The following is a 19,127-nucleotide window of genomic DNA, read 5'->3' as shown; positions in this document are numbered from 1 at the left end:
TACAGAGATAAATAAGGCTGCGTTTTTTTGTTTTTTTTGTTTGCTGCATGGTCGTTCCTAGTTTCTGACTCATACTGTAAGTACTGAAACCAGACACAGCCAGGTAACAAGAACTCCCAGGAGGAGACCACATATTTTTCTCATTACAGGTATACTTTAAGAAGAATATGTTGTCATGTTTAATACAAAAATCTTTCCACATCTAATCATGCATATCTTATATTCGCTAGTCACCGAAGTGTAAAACTGAACATAAAACATTTTGGTAAGTTTTTAAAGGAGGTGATAAAATGAGAATGTAAAAATTCTCTGAAAGCCGCTGTGCGGGCACTAGGCTTTGGTTTTGTTACTTTTTTGTCAATAAACACGTCTTCTAAATTGACTTGAAAGAGTAAATGAACCCTGCTCTGTTTTGCTTACTGTGGTTCAATGAGAACAGGGTCCTGATCTACAGAGAAAGGTTGCTGCAAGTACTTGGTTGTTTCAGCCGCCGTTGCCAGAAGCTTCATTCAGCGAAAGGTCAAGTAGGGATTTCTTAGAAGGTTAATCAGTGTTCTTCTGGAGTTAGAATACAGTTTTGTTGGAATGTGCTGTGTTAAAAGAGGCCCAAATATACTTTCCCAAAAAAAGTAATACAAAAAAATTGGAGTTGTAAAAGTTGAATGACTTTCCCATGAGTACCAAACACTGGCCACTTTATTGTTGGCTGTAAAAATGATAACTTGCAATGTATTTAAAGTTCCATTTTTGTTGTTGTTTTTTGTACGTTTTGGACAGTGTGGACAAAGTTAAAACTCATCAGGATTTTACTACCATCACTGGGGAGATTCACCCTTTCTCTTTATCCTGGGAACCACAATATTCACCAGGACAAAAACTGATGGGAACTGTCACTAACACCTGAATAGAGGGAAAATCTCCCTAATGGGACACAGCAAAAAAAAATTAGATACAGGAAACATTTAGAGAACTACAGGGTTTCTCAACACATGCCAGCATGGTATATGGCAAACTTTACTACACAACAAATAAATAAAATCCTTGTTATCGATCAATCACTTATTACAACTGTATGGTTCGATATTGCTCTATCATATCTTGTGAATACCTTGATGATAACAGTGGGAGGAGGTGGTAAGAGCCACACACTATACCTAATAATGCTGACATGTATAGTAATTATAACATGACATGTTGGATACAGCACAGGGGATTACAGGTGATATGAACAATATAGATGTAGTTGGCTTTACTTGTAAATTGACAGTGTATATTTATAAAAGTGATATATGGCTTTTCTCCTAGGATACAAAAGTGACTTTTCATCATACTGAGAGAAAAAAATAAATCACTGCAAAAATAAAACATCTCCAGTTTTCAACGATTTTACAGTTATGCTGTCCTTATGGACATAATTTATATGCTATACCTTCTGACCTCTGGGTTATACAGTCCTGGTTTTATCCAGTTAGTGTATATGGAATGTCTACAACTTTATAACCTCTCTGCTGGATGATTTCAATTACGCTGGAGAAACAATAGTTATATAGAGAAAGGGAGTTTGTAACATACATACCTCATATCTATCTATGGTTTTATGGATTTAACAATTATCAGCTGTGAAGAACATCGTAATCCACATTAAACTCCCCAGAGACATGCAGTAAGACCCTTACAGAAGTTTAACCCTTCCACACTAACAAAACAAAAATTGGGTCTTTAGATACACTGTCATTTAGATTTAATTTTTCATTCTGCCCTAAAAAAGGAATGGTTAATCGATATTAGAATACAGTGTACTATAATGATAGCAACACATACCTTGCTGAATACATTCTGATCCCGCACTACAAAACTACAATTTCCCAGTTGGGCTGAGTAAATAGCAAAGCTTCCCGGGAGTCATAGGCAGTTGAAAATTGTTTTAATTATTTCTAATATGACATTATCCTTTGGCTACTGGCAGCATGTCCACTTTCCTGGGTGTGGTTTGGTACATAAACTGGCAAGGGCAAAAACATCTGCTCAGAGGAAATGGAAATTTTGGCAAATCCGTAAAACTATATTAAGATTTGGTTTAAAAGTTAGAAATAAGGGCTTGGAGGCTAATGTAATATAAAAACATAAAAAGATGTAGCAACCAATCTAGAAATCAATTTTTGTTAGAATTGAAATGGAATAAAAGAAGTCTTAATAAACCTGTACTGTGAAAATTGGATAACATGACATTTTATATGGTTAGGTTTGAACTTTTCATAATGTGATTTATGTGGGGATTAAAATAGCATATTCCTTATGTGCTGAAATTTAAAGCCAGATTTTTAAATACCACTAGTTCTCACAAAGTTTATGAGAATTCATTAGATGTTTGCAGCACCCAGTCATTGGGTAATACATGAACAGACTGTATGTAGCATTTCTCAGAGTAATAAATACTCTGTGGCAGAAACATTCTACTTGGGTATGTATTCTGACCTCCATGTTCCTGTCTGTTCCTGAATTGTGAAATGTTCTGATCTTAAGCTCCCACTGTCAGACATTAGCAAAAGTCATATTCAAAGCCATAAATTGAGACAGAATCTGATATTTAATGCAAAATCAATTTACAATGAATGCTGCTATCTTTACATAAAAAAGGGAAAATACCATATTACTGGAGATGGTCGTTATGCTTTCCGTAAAATACAATGAAAAATACATTAAATGCATTTGCTTGGTTTAGCAGACATTCCACACTAATTGTGCTCAGATGCCATGAATACTTTCCTATCTTTGCTCTGGACATGTTTTGCAAACTTGTGATCTTTTTACTCACAAAAAACTAGAAGTGAAGAAGCAGCTCAAAGAAAAGACAGATTAGCAGACTACTGAATCCTAGACAAAGTAACAGTATGAAAATCCCCTGCATGTATTTAAAATCCAATACTGTCTTCTTCACATATGTTGTATCATTGGGAAAACCAATAAAAAAATAAATTATTCTCTGCAGGTATGTTTTTGACTATATTCTTATGCATGTGCCCACTGGAAAACAGTTAGAAATTGGGCCAGTGCCATTTTGACACAACTAGTTACAGAATATCATAAACATACAATTTCCCTCCCTACAATTTTAATTATTAAAGTTAGAAAGTAAACATTTTGCTTTAAATACTGAATATGTAGTTGCTAGCTAGTACATGTACATAAATGGGATTTAATGGAATCTAAAGGCAGCAGGTGGGTGCAAGAGCAAATGTGTGTAATCAAGTCTCAGATTGCCTCCTAAATTAGAACTGTGGTCTCCCATTACAAACATTACATGTTCTGTAGCACTTAATTATAAGTGCATTGCAACTTACACACACAGGTAAGGAAAATAGGTAAGTATATTTTATTATTTTACAGTGCGGTTGTCCACGAGGTGATAGTTTTTCTGACCTAATATTTAGGTGTTAATTACTATACTAATGCTAGTCATCTATTTAGCTCTTTTGGAGCTTTCAGTCAGCTCTCAAATCATTGCAAACATTTCATTTCCCCAGTGGCTCAGTGAGTAAATAATAGGCATTATTATTACAGGCATTTGTATATGGCTGACAACACGTGTACATAGTACTTTACAATTTATCCCCCCCCCCCCACAGAAATTATTCTATGACACATTATTAATAGTTGTGGAATGCAATGTTTCAATATTGAATTTTATGGATCATATGCTGTAAATTTTATATCCTTTTATAGGGTCGCATTAGGTAGCAAGCCTGAAAAACTAAAATGTTTGCAGGAGCGTCTAAAGCTGCGTACACACTTCCAATTATTATCGTTGGTAAACGAACGACGAACGATCCTGCATGATATCTGCGAACGATCGTATAGCACCAATCCTGTACATACCGATAACGACACGATCGTTCAAAGATATTGTACACACGATAGATGCGATCGTTTGAACGATACAGGAAGTGACGTGCACCACAGGAAGTAAATACTGTGTACGAACGTTTGGATCAAACGAATGACATTCACCACACTGTTCCTTTGTCCCTATGTGCAATATGCCCTTCAAAGTGTTCTCAAGGAAGAAGAAAGCAGCTCTTGCTTTGATATGTCTGCTTGAAGAGGAGGACGTTGAGAAGAAGCGGCAAATGTGGTATTGATTGGTTGTTGGACCGAGACAACATTTCACATGAGAATCTGCTACGGGAACTGCGCCACTCATTCCCAGATGACTACAAGAATTATCTGCGTATGTCAGATGTCTGCTTCCAGCAATTACTTTCTGCAGTTACACCTTTGCTGCAGAAACAAGATACCTTCATGAGGAAGTCCATTACACCTGAGCAGAGGTTGATCGCCACCCTGAGATACCTTGCCAAAATTATTCTTTTGAGGTTATGTAATATTTTTGGAAACTATTTTTAATTTATTTGTATTTGTTTATATATTTTTTTAAATTATTAGTAATTTTTTTATTATTGTAATTTGTTTTAAAATTTTTTTAATGACAGTTTTTGGTTCTGTATATGTTTTTATGCATTAGGACGACGTGCTCGGGAGGTAGAGGAGCAGCCGCAGGTGCGTCCGGAGGAGCAGCAAGAGGTGGAAGGTAGGATATTGGTATATATTTAATAGGAAAAAATGTATAATTTTCTAAATATGAAAAATACATTTTTTTTAGATATAGTTCAAATATGCTTTTGATTTTATTTTTATGCAGAGTTGATTCTGGTTTCCCCTGCAGAGGAGGTAGTGGAATCTGTGGTGGAAATTGAGCCAGGTATGTACCCAAATTTTAGAGAGGTAGGTTGCATATAATTGTGTGTAATTTAACTTTTTATTTTTGTTTGCTCTTAAAGTATCAGAGGGAGAACGAGAAGGTCCAGAGACAGGCACGTCAGGGCAGATGGCAAGATGTGTTGGTAAGCATTCATATATTGTTTATGCAAAAATGTGTCATATCCATGTGTCGACTGCACAATATATGTGTACTTAATATTCTTCTTTTTATTTCTACACAGATGTTGTTTCCCAAAAAAAGGAAATCATGGACAAACTGGAGGCAATGGACCAGAAATGGAAGGAAGTGGCAAAGACAGTGCGTGAGACGAGAAGAGACCTGCATGCACTTAAAAAAATTATAAAAAAAACATTTTAGGACATTTTATATATTAATATTTTTTTATTGTTATTTTTATACTTTTTTTAGTAAAAATATTAATTACAAAACAATTTGTGTGTGTGTCAGTTATTTATACTTGACTGGCAGGTAAGTTTTAAATTTGAACTAAACAGGATGAAGTACTGCGCTGGAACAGGATGAAGAACTCCGCTGGAACAAACAGGATGAAGTACTGCGCTGGAACAGGATGAAGAACTCCGCTGGAACAAATTTGTTCTCTGCAGGCTTTATTTGTTCTCTGCAGGCTTTGGTTTTGTGGATTGTACAGGCCAATCAAAGCTCTAGATATCAAACAGACACTGAACTGTTCTTCCTTTTTTTGTTAGGATGACAGTAATCATTGAATATAATTAGTGCTTGTACAAAGGAGGTGCCCAAGGCAGTATGATCACCAAAAACTCCGATGTTAATGTAATTCGAGATTGTCTATTCTCTATTTTAACCAGATCCATCTATCTAAATTACTTTTGTTACAATTACTTGTTCCATAATGACTATTGCATGGTTAATCCATAAACACAACTGACAGGTTGTGACTGCTTCCCAGCCATCCCATCAATTACTGTATTCCAGGACCAGTAACACATGCAGTACATTCCCGGAGCACCAATGAACACATCATATCTACAGATGACATCAAGTATTTGGTTTGAGTATAACTTCATGTGACTACAAGAAAATATCTCTGCATTGGGATTACACCCAAATCAATTCAATGTGCACACAGGCATTAGGGTAAGTACAGTTCACTGAATGAGAGGCATTTTTACAGCCCACCTGCATGTTGATTCTAGTCAGTATGCTCTTCTTTGTCACATATCCATCAATCTTACTCAGAGTAAAACAAATTATAATGATTGTGAGAGGGCGTAAAACACATACAACAATATTTATGTCTCCTCTTTCAAAAATATATAATGAGAGATAACAATACGTACATAATGAGACATTAGTCGTTCTTATATAAATACCACTTGCTAGAGTTTACTTATGCAACATGGCAGCTCTTAGAGCTATCTCCAAGGTGGAACGGGTCAGCCAGTGGGACCTGAGGGGGAAGCTGGTCCATCAATCAAATTGTGAAAAAGATTCATGCACAGTACAATTAGATGGGATTCTGTCATGTCCTCTAAGAGTGGAATGTTTCAAGCAGTCATGTCCTTTACAAATATCCAGCATTTTATAGCACCATAAGGAAAAAATGGTTCCCTAGGCTAAATGAAGTTGCCACCTTTTCAGGAAAAAAAAACACCAGAATTAAAATCTCTTCCTATTATCAACATTAGTACCAAGGTCAATTTTTATAGCTAGTTGGTAGCCTAATGCTGGAGTAAGGAAGTGGGATAATATAAAGTGGAAATGAAGGCTTCTTTACAATACCAATATACATACTTAACAGAGGAATCTTTTTAACAGCCTGCACCTGGACCTACTAAAATTTTTGGTGCATCATGACACATTTATTCCTGACCTGCTGTTGTTTTAACAGCCCAATCTCTATGACAAAACACACAAAAAGAGCTGACTTAATCCCTAAATGTAGAGCAGCCGGCTTTAAGCCAGTTCAGAGGTTCAATTTATACAGGTAATCTTAGATTTAAAATAAGAGATGAATCTTGTTTATCCTACATATTGGCTATTACTTCCTACATATTGGCTATTACTTAATTCAACAAAAACTGGTACTGTGAGATCTTTATGACACCTTTCAGGTCAGATTCTGCATGATATATCATAGTAACCGCTATCTACTGCAGGCATTAAAAAACAATTGCCCCATACATAACACAATACTTATAAAGCCTGCAAGTGGCAGTCCTTTGGGAGAAATCTTCTACAAGTGTTATAAATGAAAATAACTCTCCAAACAAAGGATAGCTCTGTATTCAAAAAGCCTTTACTTATTCCAGTATATCAGGATGTTAGATGGTAGATGAAACCACAAGCCAACATATATACCCTAAAGAAGTTGGCAAAGATGGAACCCCAATCTGGATATGAATGTAAACTTTTTGAGTATATATTACCCCTGAAAAGATCAGCGACACCAGAACCCAGGCTGAACTGTAAATGTTACATTTTTGGGCAGTTTTTGATATGTTTTTAACATTTAAACTTCTGTAAGTATACCGAATAAAATTATTCTTGTGCTTCCTTGAGCTACACTACCTAAATTCTGTCCTCTCTTTTCAGATAATGCAAAATTAGTTGTAATTAATATTAATAATAATAAACAGCATTTATATAGCGCCAACAAATTACACAGCAATGTACATTAAATAAGGGTTGCAAATGATGGACAGATACAGACAGTGACCCAGGAGGTGGAGAGGACACTATACAGAAGAGCTTACAATCCAAGAAAATATACATCCACAATAAACATTAACGTGAAGCATCCACTTAAAAACTTCTAAAAACAAAACTGACTATAATACTATAAACTGACTATTATAGTTTTTCCGTTACCAGACCCAGGAAAGGAAATTTCCATACTGATAAAAATTTATCCGCACATCAAAAGCTGCTTGGAAAAATTGCCATTTGAAGCATTGTCAAAACTATCAAAATTACTGCTTGTAAAACATTCACATATCATGGACAGGACGCCTTACAATAAACACAACTGCATACCAATGTTACAAACTCTGTTATAGGCGCTTTAAATGTATGTGTGACAATATACAAAACAGACCCAGTCAGAAGTACCATACACATTATGTATAATTATGTATAATGCATAATCGCTTGATCAAAAACAAGGGCAATCTCAAGTCAAAGATATATTCACCTTAGAATGGTCCTTTCAATATAATGTCCGTGTTTCAGAATTGTTTATTTATGTAGCACACTTTTTCCTAACCAGGTTTGCTCCAGAGGTCGCTAGGGGTTCCTTGAGCCATGAGTAATTTGTGCCATTCAGGTCAGTTTAAGTGACACAAATGATCTTTTTGGCTATCTGTAGGGGTGACACGCTTCAATTGTCAGAAATGTATACATTATTACAATATACAATATATTAGGCGTTACCTAAAGACCTGAAACATATTTTAGGGATGTCCCATGTTAAAAAAGTCAAGTAACACTAATGTAGTATGTGTGGTTTACATACTTTAAAGAACAGTTTATGTTTTTAAACTGATGTATACAACATTTTACTACATGTGATTCACATCATGGGTTTTCTAAAGAGACAGCTCAGCAGAAGTTGTTTTTTAGCTCAGGAAAGTTGCACTGCTTTGACTCCCTGATATTCCTGTGTACATTTACCCTTGAGCTCTGTAACCAACAAGCTTTTTATAGGGGGAGGTAAAGAGAAACTATTTCTTAGTGTGTGTCTGCACTTGTTTTAAATGTGTTCCTTAAAGAAACTGCGTCCACCTGCGTTTTTAAAATTTAGATGCACTGTTCTGCAAAAAACTTGCACAGGGTAGATTTGTTGAGGCACCACAGCAAACCAACACACAATATTTAATTTTCATGGGGGTTAATTAATACTCTGTTAAAATACATGAACCAGGAAGGTACATTGATAGTGACATGACATGACAGTGAATGGTTGTCCTTTTCACTGTTAATGGTCGTCACATTCACTGATACATAAATATACCCATTGAACATGCTCACTTATCATATTATACTATACTTGTCATATTTTCTAAAGCTGGACTACAGTCCTATCCTGTGGCATCCGAATATATTGCTTTAAACTGATCTTTTAGAAAATTCAAAATTACCTTGCTAAATACATTTTCAAATCTGCAAAGCAACTACACTTTAACAAACTAAATCATTAGAACATTGCTCATACCATTTAGTTTAATATGGAATATGAATATCTTTAGAATACCTACTTAAAGTTAGAATACTAATGAGGTCCAGTGCTAACTTCTGCTGCCACTATACTTTGCTTAATTAAAGACAATTTACAGGTAAACTCTGAAAGTTATAAACTTTGTTGTTGTAAAATAATGTGTTACCATCATTTGCACAGGAATTCTTATTGTCTTTTATTCTTTATTTCTCTAATCATTCCTTACTGCAATGTAAGAAGAGAAGGGTAGAAAGAAATCAGTAAATGGGGGGGTTACCAACCAAAGCCTCCTGTTATCACTATATGCTAGGAATGCTGAATGCCGAGTAGCAAGAGGTGGCAAGACAATAACAATCATTCAGGGCTTCTTTCTTCTTGCTTTCAACTACGTTAAAAACATGGTATTCTTAACCACTATAAATGTGATACAAAGCATTGTAATTCCTTGGTACAAATGGTAGTAAATATTTTGATTGTTTATTGGCAGCATGGTGGCTTAGGGGTTAGCACTCTGACCTTTGCAGCACTTTGTCCCAGGTTCGAATCCCAGCCAGGACACTATCTACATGGAGTTTGCAGGTTCTCCCCGTGTCTGTATGGGTTTCCTCCCACATCCCAAAAACATGCAGTGAGGTTAATTGGCTTCCACCAAAAATGGACCTTAGACTACTTTTTATTATATATGCCAATGGTAGGGACGTTAGATTGTGAGCTCCTTTGAGGGGCAGTTAGTGACATGACTATGGACTTAGTACAGCATTGCGTAATATGATGGGGCTATAGAAATAGTGTGTAATAATAATTTTAATTGACCCAGCTGAAATGGATGACATCTGCCTTGTAGTTACTGTTAACTGGAATTGGTCATACCAAATTATTCTCAACATAAAGTGTATGTCTTTACTACCTACACAAGATAAAGGAATGCTTCCCAGAAACTCTTGATTTAATTGTCAGCGATTGATTTACTATGTATTTCGTACTACAAACATAAAAAGTAGTCTTGTTTCAAAACTAGGCATTTTTGTTTCCATTGTGAGCTAAAATAGTTAACATCTGGTTGCAATATAATGCTGCAAGTCTTTTTTAGCCATGAGCAGATGGGGATGTTAAATAGCTCTAGTTCTATCTTCTATAGATATATGGCCAGTACAGTTTGGGGCCTACAATACAGCAATCTACACACTTTTGACATAGACTTTTTGGTCTTAAAAAGTTGGCATGTGAATTCCAAGGGGAAAGAGAGTTAGGTATCATATTTTCAAGTGAAGCAAATTAGGGTGCAGATACTCAGGTATAGGTTTATCAGGGTATGGTATTTCAGGGGCAGCAGCATTACAGTATAAATGGTGAAGGGGTGAAGAGCTGGGGTACAGATTCTCAGGGGCAGAAGAATTGAGATACAGATTCTCAGAGTCAGATAAGAAATTACCCAAAAAAACCATTGAAGGTTCATGGCATAAAATAAAAATATATTCAATGCTGCTTTTCTTTTGAGATGTGTAAATGGTTATCTAAAGTCAAAACGTCTTACATGTAGGGGAAAAGTAAAAGTCCTTTCAGTTAGTGCAGGCTATTCCCTGTTAGACAATACAAGTACCCCATTAAATTCCTGTTCCACTGGCAACATTTTGGATGTACCCTGACTTCCATTCTATGTGGCACTGGCAGTACAAACAAGACAGCCATTTTAACCACCTTCACCCAAAAAATTGTCTTAGTTACATTTTTAATGTTGTCATGAAAGCACTGTCAAATACTACTAATCAGATCAGTTTAATAAATAATTATATGCCAGTGGTTTCTTTTGGAAAACACTATTTTTCCCAAAACAGATGTCTTAGATCTGTGTCAACAGAAAACACCAAATATGTAAAATAAAAAGTGGGAATTTCGGGCATTCAACAGTTGGACATCACACTAATTGCTGAAAGATTATACATTTTTTTTTACATGGTTAAAAATCCACTGTACATTTACAACCCAAAGAACCATATCATATTATCAAACACATATAAATGTTGAACTACAGACATAATTTAAACTAAGCCAAAGGGAAGGTCTCTTCTTTTTTCTAATCCTGCAAAGTACTTCAGTAGCCCAGATAGTGTGATGGTCTAAAGTCTTGCTAGAAAAAATAATACAGCAATAGATAAAAGCATCCTGAGCTCAAAAATCATCTCCAATGGAATGGTTCCGCACATGGGTGGGAAGAGCAAACTGCTTCATTAATGTCCTTACCTTAGAGTCCGACTTTAAGGTGATGATGAGATGGTATATGGTACCTTCCATAATGAAGTATATCTCCCCATTAGCGTCTCAACTAAGTTTTCGGCGATGTCAGGACCTAGGCATGGATCACCATCTCTGGTGGACATGTCCCTCTGCTACTAGGTTTTGGGGAAGAGTGTTTCGTATGCTGAGTGCATTTTTTCTAAAACAATTTGTAGGGACCACTGGGTAGCATTGCTACATTTCCAACTGTACGTTTTTACCAGGGCTCATCTTAAACTGTGTGTCTATATTCTGATTGCTGCTAAACAAACCATTGCAAAACATTGGAAAAACCCAAGTTTTTTTCTGAAGTTTCAAAGTGACAATACTTTTCTCAAGGTAAAACTCTCGAGTATTCTGACTGACTCCCATGAAAAGTTTATTGCTGTATGGGAACCTTGGCAGCAGTATTGTTTGCCAAATGTGGGTCTTAGTTAACTAATTTTGCCTTTTGTTTATGAAATCAGCCCCTCTTGTTTATGTTTTTTTTTTTTAAATAATAATAATAATAATAATAGTAGTATGAAGCTATTTAGGCTGCTCTATATCCAGCCTCCCTTTGCTAATGGTGGAAGTGAATGGTGCAACTTACAATTTTATTTATAATATACCATGGTACATATTTATTTGCATCTCAGGTTATGGTAAAAGTTGCAGCATTCTGGTTACGTCTTTGATATTTATTATATTTATATATTAATTGTGAATCGTAAAAATACACCAATGTGTTTTCTGCTGTCATTAAACATTTACAGGTCGAGTTTAGGAAATCTCAGCAAAATATACAGTACAATATCTTGATATATTTGCCCAGTGTGGATGAAAATTCCAAATATGTAGAACAAAAAAATTGTGTCAAAAGTATTCAGCAATTGGACATCCCAATTACTTGCTAAATATAATTCCAACTTATTTGTACAAATAGTTAAAAAGCTGCTGTAAATGTATTACAACACATAGAACCAAATATGATCATTAAAATAAATTGGCTGTTCCCCACTGTGGCAGTAATAGCTCCCTGCAATCTTGCCCGGCAAACCAGAGTGGAAAATAACTGGTTTATTTCTAGACATTAACAAAATGCAGTTTTTTCTGGCCGGCCATTAGGCCCCCTCACTATCTGAGCACGATACAAATATGGAAAAGTCCTCAACATGGGCTTAGCCTAAAATCTGTCTACAGCTTAACATTTGATCTGTGCCTCCCCAGTAATTATCATTTTTTCTAAGGATCTAGAACATGCCAGTTCTGAATGTGTGTAATTATTTAAAAACTAGATAAGGACAGCTTCCCATCTGCTGCTTGTCTTTTTTAGTCTTTCTTCTTAATCACTTGGGAAACATTCCAATGTATGACAGAAATATATGAGCATTAAAGCTTTACTAACTGACGCCTTGTCAGCAAACCATTTCCTCCTTTACACATCCAACAAGAACAAAACTATTCCAGATGCTACTAATCATCACAACTAATAAGTAGTGCCTATATTTCATTTAATATGGGATATATACATATATGTTTCACGTCCGTGTTATGTGTATGTGTGTGTGTATTTATTTAAATAAATAAATAATATATATATATATATATACACACACACTTTCAAAACTACGGATGTTATATTTACCAGTGTAAGTATGAAATACAACATTTAAAAATACTAACAATGCTTTGACAAGAACAGTATGCTGTTTAGTATTCTGCTAAAATGTAGTAATAGATTTCTTAATGTAAGGGGCCCATACTGTAAATGTAGATTGTGCTGGGTCCCATCTACAACCTTTTAGGTTAGCTACTGGCTATGATGTGACATTGGTAGTCATCAGATCACTTGTGTACAGAAATTAGAGATAGAAATGTGGATTGAAAGAATATCTGATTGCTGGTTCTGCCTAAGAATTTGGGGAAGCATGCTCCTAAGTGACATACAGTTCTTTCCATCTAGTGAGCCAGCAAAGCAACAATGCCTGACAATGCTTGGGCAACAGTTTTGAGCAGCAACATGGGCAGAAAGCGTCAAGAAGTGTGGACTATTTTGGGTGAGTTTAAGTCTCAATGCAGTGCATTCGTAAGAGGAGGCATCCATTACAAACCATTTTAAAAGTGAAAGATTCTTTTAGAAAACTCCATACCTTCAATACTTCCCATACACAGTGGATGAACATTTAACAGGTTAAAGCATTCAGCAGATAGTGAAGTAATCGGATTGTCAGACAGACCATAGATCTTTTAGCAATACAGGTAGTCCCCGGGTTACATATGAGATAGGGACTATAGGTTTGTTCTTAAATTAAATTTGTATGTAAGTCGGAACATTATTTTTTACATTATTTTAATACATTTTATACATTATTTTATTAAATGCAATTAGGACAGATGTTTGTCTAAACATAATTTTAGGAGGCATGGTGTCAGTTACTGTATAAAATCCCCACTGTGAGCTAATCGCAAACAAAGCAAAAAAAAAACTTTTTGGAGCCTAGACATTCTTTAACTTCTGGAGCAAGCTGTGCTTTGATATCCAAAAAGAAACAACTGCAGAGTTTGTCTTGGTCATTAAACAATTACAAGATGTTACCGATCAGCTCCACCCTTAAGATCACCCACAACCTCAGCTGAGTTTAGCAAAAGACTTATTTTGCAAGTCATGCAAACGGCCCCCTCCTCCCTTCAAGCCTCCGTTCTGCACACAAGGGAGCAGGGAATCCCGAAAGTTCGTACCTAGGAGTCTTCTGTATGTCGGATGTCCTTAACCCGGGGACTGCCTGTATAGACATTTTCAGGTGAAATAATCACTCCACAAACAATCAACTGAAATTTGTGAGATGCCACAACTCTCTCCTGGTTCTCTTTCGGAAGGGCTTCACAAAGACAAATTACAAAGGAACTTTCCATTCATGTCAATCCAATGACAACATTAGTTGACCATCCAATCCACAATCCACTATTCATAAGGCATAGAAAATATTAGGTTTCTCAGTTTTATGGAATTAGCTTTAATATTAATAAAATACCCAATCAGTAAGTGATTTCATGCAGTCTATCACACGAGAATATGTATAGAATAATAAGAGTAAGGATGGATATTGTTGGTCCCAGTGACACCTATAATTTTTCATGCTAAATGTATGCATTTTAAAGCAGACCTTCCAGCTAAAATGTGACCTCCTCTCCTTTCATTTCTAACTCTCACAGTAGTTCCCGACAATGCCTTCCTAAGGACATAGCCATCTTTATTCAATCATCAGTATCTATTTAACAGACCAAGATTCTAAATCACAGATGGCATAATCATATTAACCCTGTGCAATTCTTGGCTGTGCTCACAAATGCCTGATACAAATAAGCCCCTGCTGCAGGCCGTTACTTTGTAACTTGCTACAAATGCTACTAATGTATAATGTTGTCTGTAGGGGGAAATGAAAATTGAGGAAATTATTCATTCTGCCTGCACCAAACTGCTGCAATGACATTATCTCAGCCTAGGAAAAGTTATTTCCCTTAAAGATCTTTGACCTTTTTTGAATTAATGGGTTCCTTTTAATAACAAAAGATACAGCATTTTTAAAACATTATGATTTCCTGGAATGTATTCTTCAGTCTTGCAAAGTTACTGAATAAGACAGGAAAAGGAAAAAGGCCGGATCCTTCTGAGCCATGCCTGTGCATGCACACCATGGTACCTGGAGGCCAAATGAATAGGTATAGCTTGGAGTATCTCTAAAGATCTTTTGAAAAGGCACAGTAAAGCACTCTGGACAGTGATGTTTTAGGTTGCAAAAATTCAAGAATTCATATTCATGTTGCCATCAGAGATAACTCTAACTTTGTTGAGTGAACTTTAAAAATTAAGCAGCATGCAAGCACCCAATTCATTGGACCACAAAATATCAACCATGGATAGATAAGCTTAAGACATGTCTGTTTGGGAAAAAATGGAAATGTATTTTAATAGAAGCATGCACCTTTAAAAATATGTGGGTGCCGTTTTTGAGGTTTATTACTTATTAACAATTGTTACATGAGCAAAGAATAAACCATTTAAATGACCCCAAAATAATTAAATGGCACAGGTAAACTTGGTAGGCTTCAATACATGTTCAACTTTTTGAAGGCCTTTGTCAATGGCATTAGTATGACATGAGTTGTAAATACTTCTGAGATCGTTTGGAATTCATTGACCATTGAATTTAACCTGTAGTTGACTTCCTTCTGAACTGCAAGCATGTTTTAAAAACCCATAGATTTGTATGAATTGTGAAACATGTATTAAAAGCCCATAAATTCCATCATGCACCTATCAATGCAGAAAGATAGTTTAATGTTTAAATTGGTTATAAACCAACATTTCTAATATAGGGCTGCACATTTAAAGATAAATGTGAAGAGAAAAAGTCACAAAACAACTGCTCTGCTACATATGTGAAGATAATCCCCCAACGTAACCCTAGAATTTACAGTTTGTGGCAGGGACTATATCTAACACAATGGTTCTCCTTTCTTTGTCTAATCCAGCATTCTTCAGTCTGTTCAGGGACATCTAAATAGTTTACCTTTTAAAGTAAACCAAATGCCTGGTGTGGGAAGTACCCCAGTTGTCGGAGCCTTGTATGTTTAACCAGTTTTGTCTGCCCCCTCCCAAAAATCAGTAGACATATAATTAATGTGGCATTAGTGAAGGCAACTGTGCAGGAACCTGGTGGCAGTAAAAGCACAGCTGTGAATAGTAAGCAAAACCTTCAAACAGACCATGAAATAGGAGAAATCACTGTACTGTGTTCATTTCAGGATACAAAGAATACAAGAGGAAACATACACTATTACCTTAAAAGCAAAGTCATAAAACTGATACTCTTAAGGCACCATTGGTGTAATGGCATAAAAAAGCAAGTGTTGTTCTACTACCATATTGTACAGAAAAGGGGATGTACCAGCCAGCCCACACAACATGTTTGATGTGCCATGAAAGGCTCCAGCATTTCTAGTGGTAAATTACATACATGAAGAGTTGGTGAGGACAACAAGCATGGTTTTGCCAAGAAGCAGAACATACTGAAGACTGAATCTTTGTATGAAAACTGATGCATTCAAGGGAATGATAGGATAAAAAAAATAGGACCGAATACTTGCATTGCTGGTGGCTGGTCAAAGTCCCTTGTTTCTTCCTACCCCCCCCCCCCCCCCCTCATTTCCAATTACCTGAATAGCTACATGCCTAAATAATAAATAGTAACTCATATTCGTGTCTCATTAAAACAACCACCTATTTGCCTTCTGAATTTAAATTAAATAGCCAGTGAGGGCCAATCCACAGAGTGTACAAACTAGGTTGAAGCTTTTTTATACATGAGTTATTTTCAAATGAATATGATAAAATATAAAAAATTCCATTGTGCTAAAACATTTTGAAATAATTCCTAAAGATGAAATTTGTTTCAAAAAGTTATGAAAACTTTGCAAGAAATATGTTATTAAATGTTATGTCCTTTGCAAGGTAGGCATGGAAAACATGGCGGATAGCATTACTGACTTCTCACTAGTTTCCTGGCTGTCACGCTTCCAATTAGGCATTAATATGTAGAATCATTAACTTGGAACACAGGCTTCTAACTTTAATATTATACATATCTGTTCTGAATCAGTGAACAAAAGAAAAGACAGACTACTTGCATTTTAATAAGGAGGTCAGTTTGTATTGCCCTCGTATTTCTCTGTGCTTTATTTTGCTTATTTGTGTGTTTATTTTAGACTTTGTATAATTCACTGTGCTTGGTTTATCTGTTAATGCATTGATTTTTAATTTGTGTAAATTAGTTTGCTATTGTTAAGTACAGCTCTGGCTTCAGTGTATGAGCATCTGAAGAGTCTAGCTGATATTTAACTACAGAACATTTGCCACAAGTAAAGCATTAAAGTACAAGAGAAATATTGCTGTCATAAATAGTCATGGCTGAAAAAGGGAGGTAAATCTGCCATGACATATGCAGCACACAGGACAGCATTTTGGACCAGAAGGCATAATGTGCCCAGATTACAGTAAGCCTGATTTATTTAAATAGCAGCCCATTTCCATCCACAAATCATGGTGAAATCTGAACAATGTTGGTATATGACAAAAGAAGCAGACTATAAATAGAGACATGTTCATTTTGGAGGAATATAGGTTCCATATGTTGAAACTCCACCTGGCTTTTTGGGAGTAGGGTCCATTTTGTGGCTTTTGTGAAAGTGTACCTGTATAATATACATTGTTTGCAGTCAATTTACCATCTGACAACTGGGTCTGGACTTTCTAAAAGCTTCCTGATAGGCAAATATCTTCCCTCCCATCATTTTTAGGACATACCTGCTCCTCTATGGTCATTCTTAAAGCAGAACTAAAGTTACACTTTTAGGAATACATGATCAGATAGGTCATTATAGCACAAAGGGACAGGGGATGTCCCTTCTCCAATAACCCCTTCCACCTCCCTGATCCCTCTGGGTATCTGGCAAAAAGGTGACCTGTGTTTGCACAGCATCAGCTTTGTTTGCCCGGATACCCAGAAATTCTGTCATCCTCTGTGGGTGCCAGCAATGAATGAACCCCCTCTTACCTGGGTGGGAGTTATATCATCTCAGCCCAGCCAATCAAGATGGCAGAAGATCCTGTACAGAGATAGGTAAAATAGGAAGATGGATATGCCCTGATAGGGAATGGGCACAGGTGTGTAAAGTGGGTTTAATTCTGATTTAATGTTAATTTTTAGATGTACTGGTAACATATTTGTGAAAGCATTTAGCCAAATGAAAAGAATGGTAGTTCTTACAAAAACAGTAACTACAGTTACAGTGTAACTACAGTTACAAAAATGAAATGACAAGTATTTTCTTGTCTTCACTAACCTGTGGTTTAGGCTGCCTGGGGCTAAAGTACAGCTCTATATAATAATTGTATACTACACAAACAACTGCAAAATATCTGTCAATGTCAAAGGATGCTTTCAAATGTATGATGTTAAATGCAGGACTGGCAATGATTTATTGCCCAGACATCATTGTACTGGTATAGATCCTTAGATGTTATTACCATTATCAAGAGAGTAACTTATATATATATATTGTGACATGGCAAAAGGAGGCCACCAAATGGTAGAGAGGAATCTGCCTGCTGTATAGTAAGTGCCTGACTGGCTAGGATTTATTTTGGTTTGTTTTGTTTTATCCTATGCAACCTTTTAATAAAACTGACTGCGGGTCAGTTTCAAACCTATCTACTGTCTTCAGTGTGCTTCATCCATCTCTCCTTCAGTCTGAGAGTACCTCTTACCCCAGAATAGGTGATCCCACAAGAGATCCCACAAATTCCTACAGTCTAAAGTTACAATCACATACAAATGTGTGCACTTACTCATATATTACCATATAGACAGTCCTTGGCATCTCTTCCCCACAGTGAGTAAATTACGTTTATTTAAATTGTTAGAAATTTTTCAATTACAATATAAATTTTTATACCTGGATAGTTTAGAATTACCTTACACACTTTGATGGCATTAAATGAAGATATAAGAATATAGCCTTTTAGCCAATCCTTACACTGAACAGAAAATGTTACAGAAAATGTTGTGTTAGGGCTATGCCCCCTGGTAGGGGAGTGTAAGGGTCTCCCTGTCTTCATCAGAGCACCCTGCAAGGGATGATGGGCTGGTGACCTTAATGGGCACTAGGTTGGATGACAGAAGGAGGTATGGTCCAGGCAGTCTGATGGTCAGGGCAGCAGCACACAAGCATAATTCAGGTGCCAGCACAGGTCAGGGCAGGCGGCAGACAAGCGTAGTCCAGGTGCAAGCACAGGTCAGGGCAGGTGGCAGACAAGCATAGTCCAGGTACAAGCAC

At 36.2% G+C, this 19,127-nt stretch overlaps 1 protein-coding gene across 1 annotated transcript in view; it reads right to left on the bottom strand.

Moving 5' to 3' along the window:
- The window catches only part of CCDC3 (coiled-coil domain containing 3), a 32,660-nt gene that overhangs the window by 5,060 nt on the left and 8,473 nt on the right, over window positions 1-19,127 (bottom strand). The window lies entirely within an intron of this gene.

The sequence above is a fragment of the Pyxicephalus adspersus genome, chromosome 2 (genome assembly GCF_032062135.1).
Source record: "Pyxicephalus adspersus chromosome 2, UCB_Pads_2.0, whole genome shotgun sequence".
NCBI classification, from domain to species: Eukaryota; Metazoa; Chordata; class Amphibia; order Anura; family Pyxicephalidae; genus Pyxicephalus; species Pyxicephalus adspersus.
This window is presented reverse-complemented; position numbering and strand designations above follow the sequence as displayed.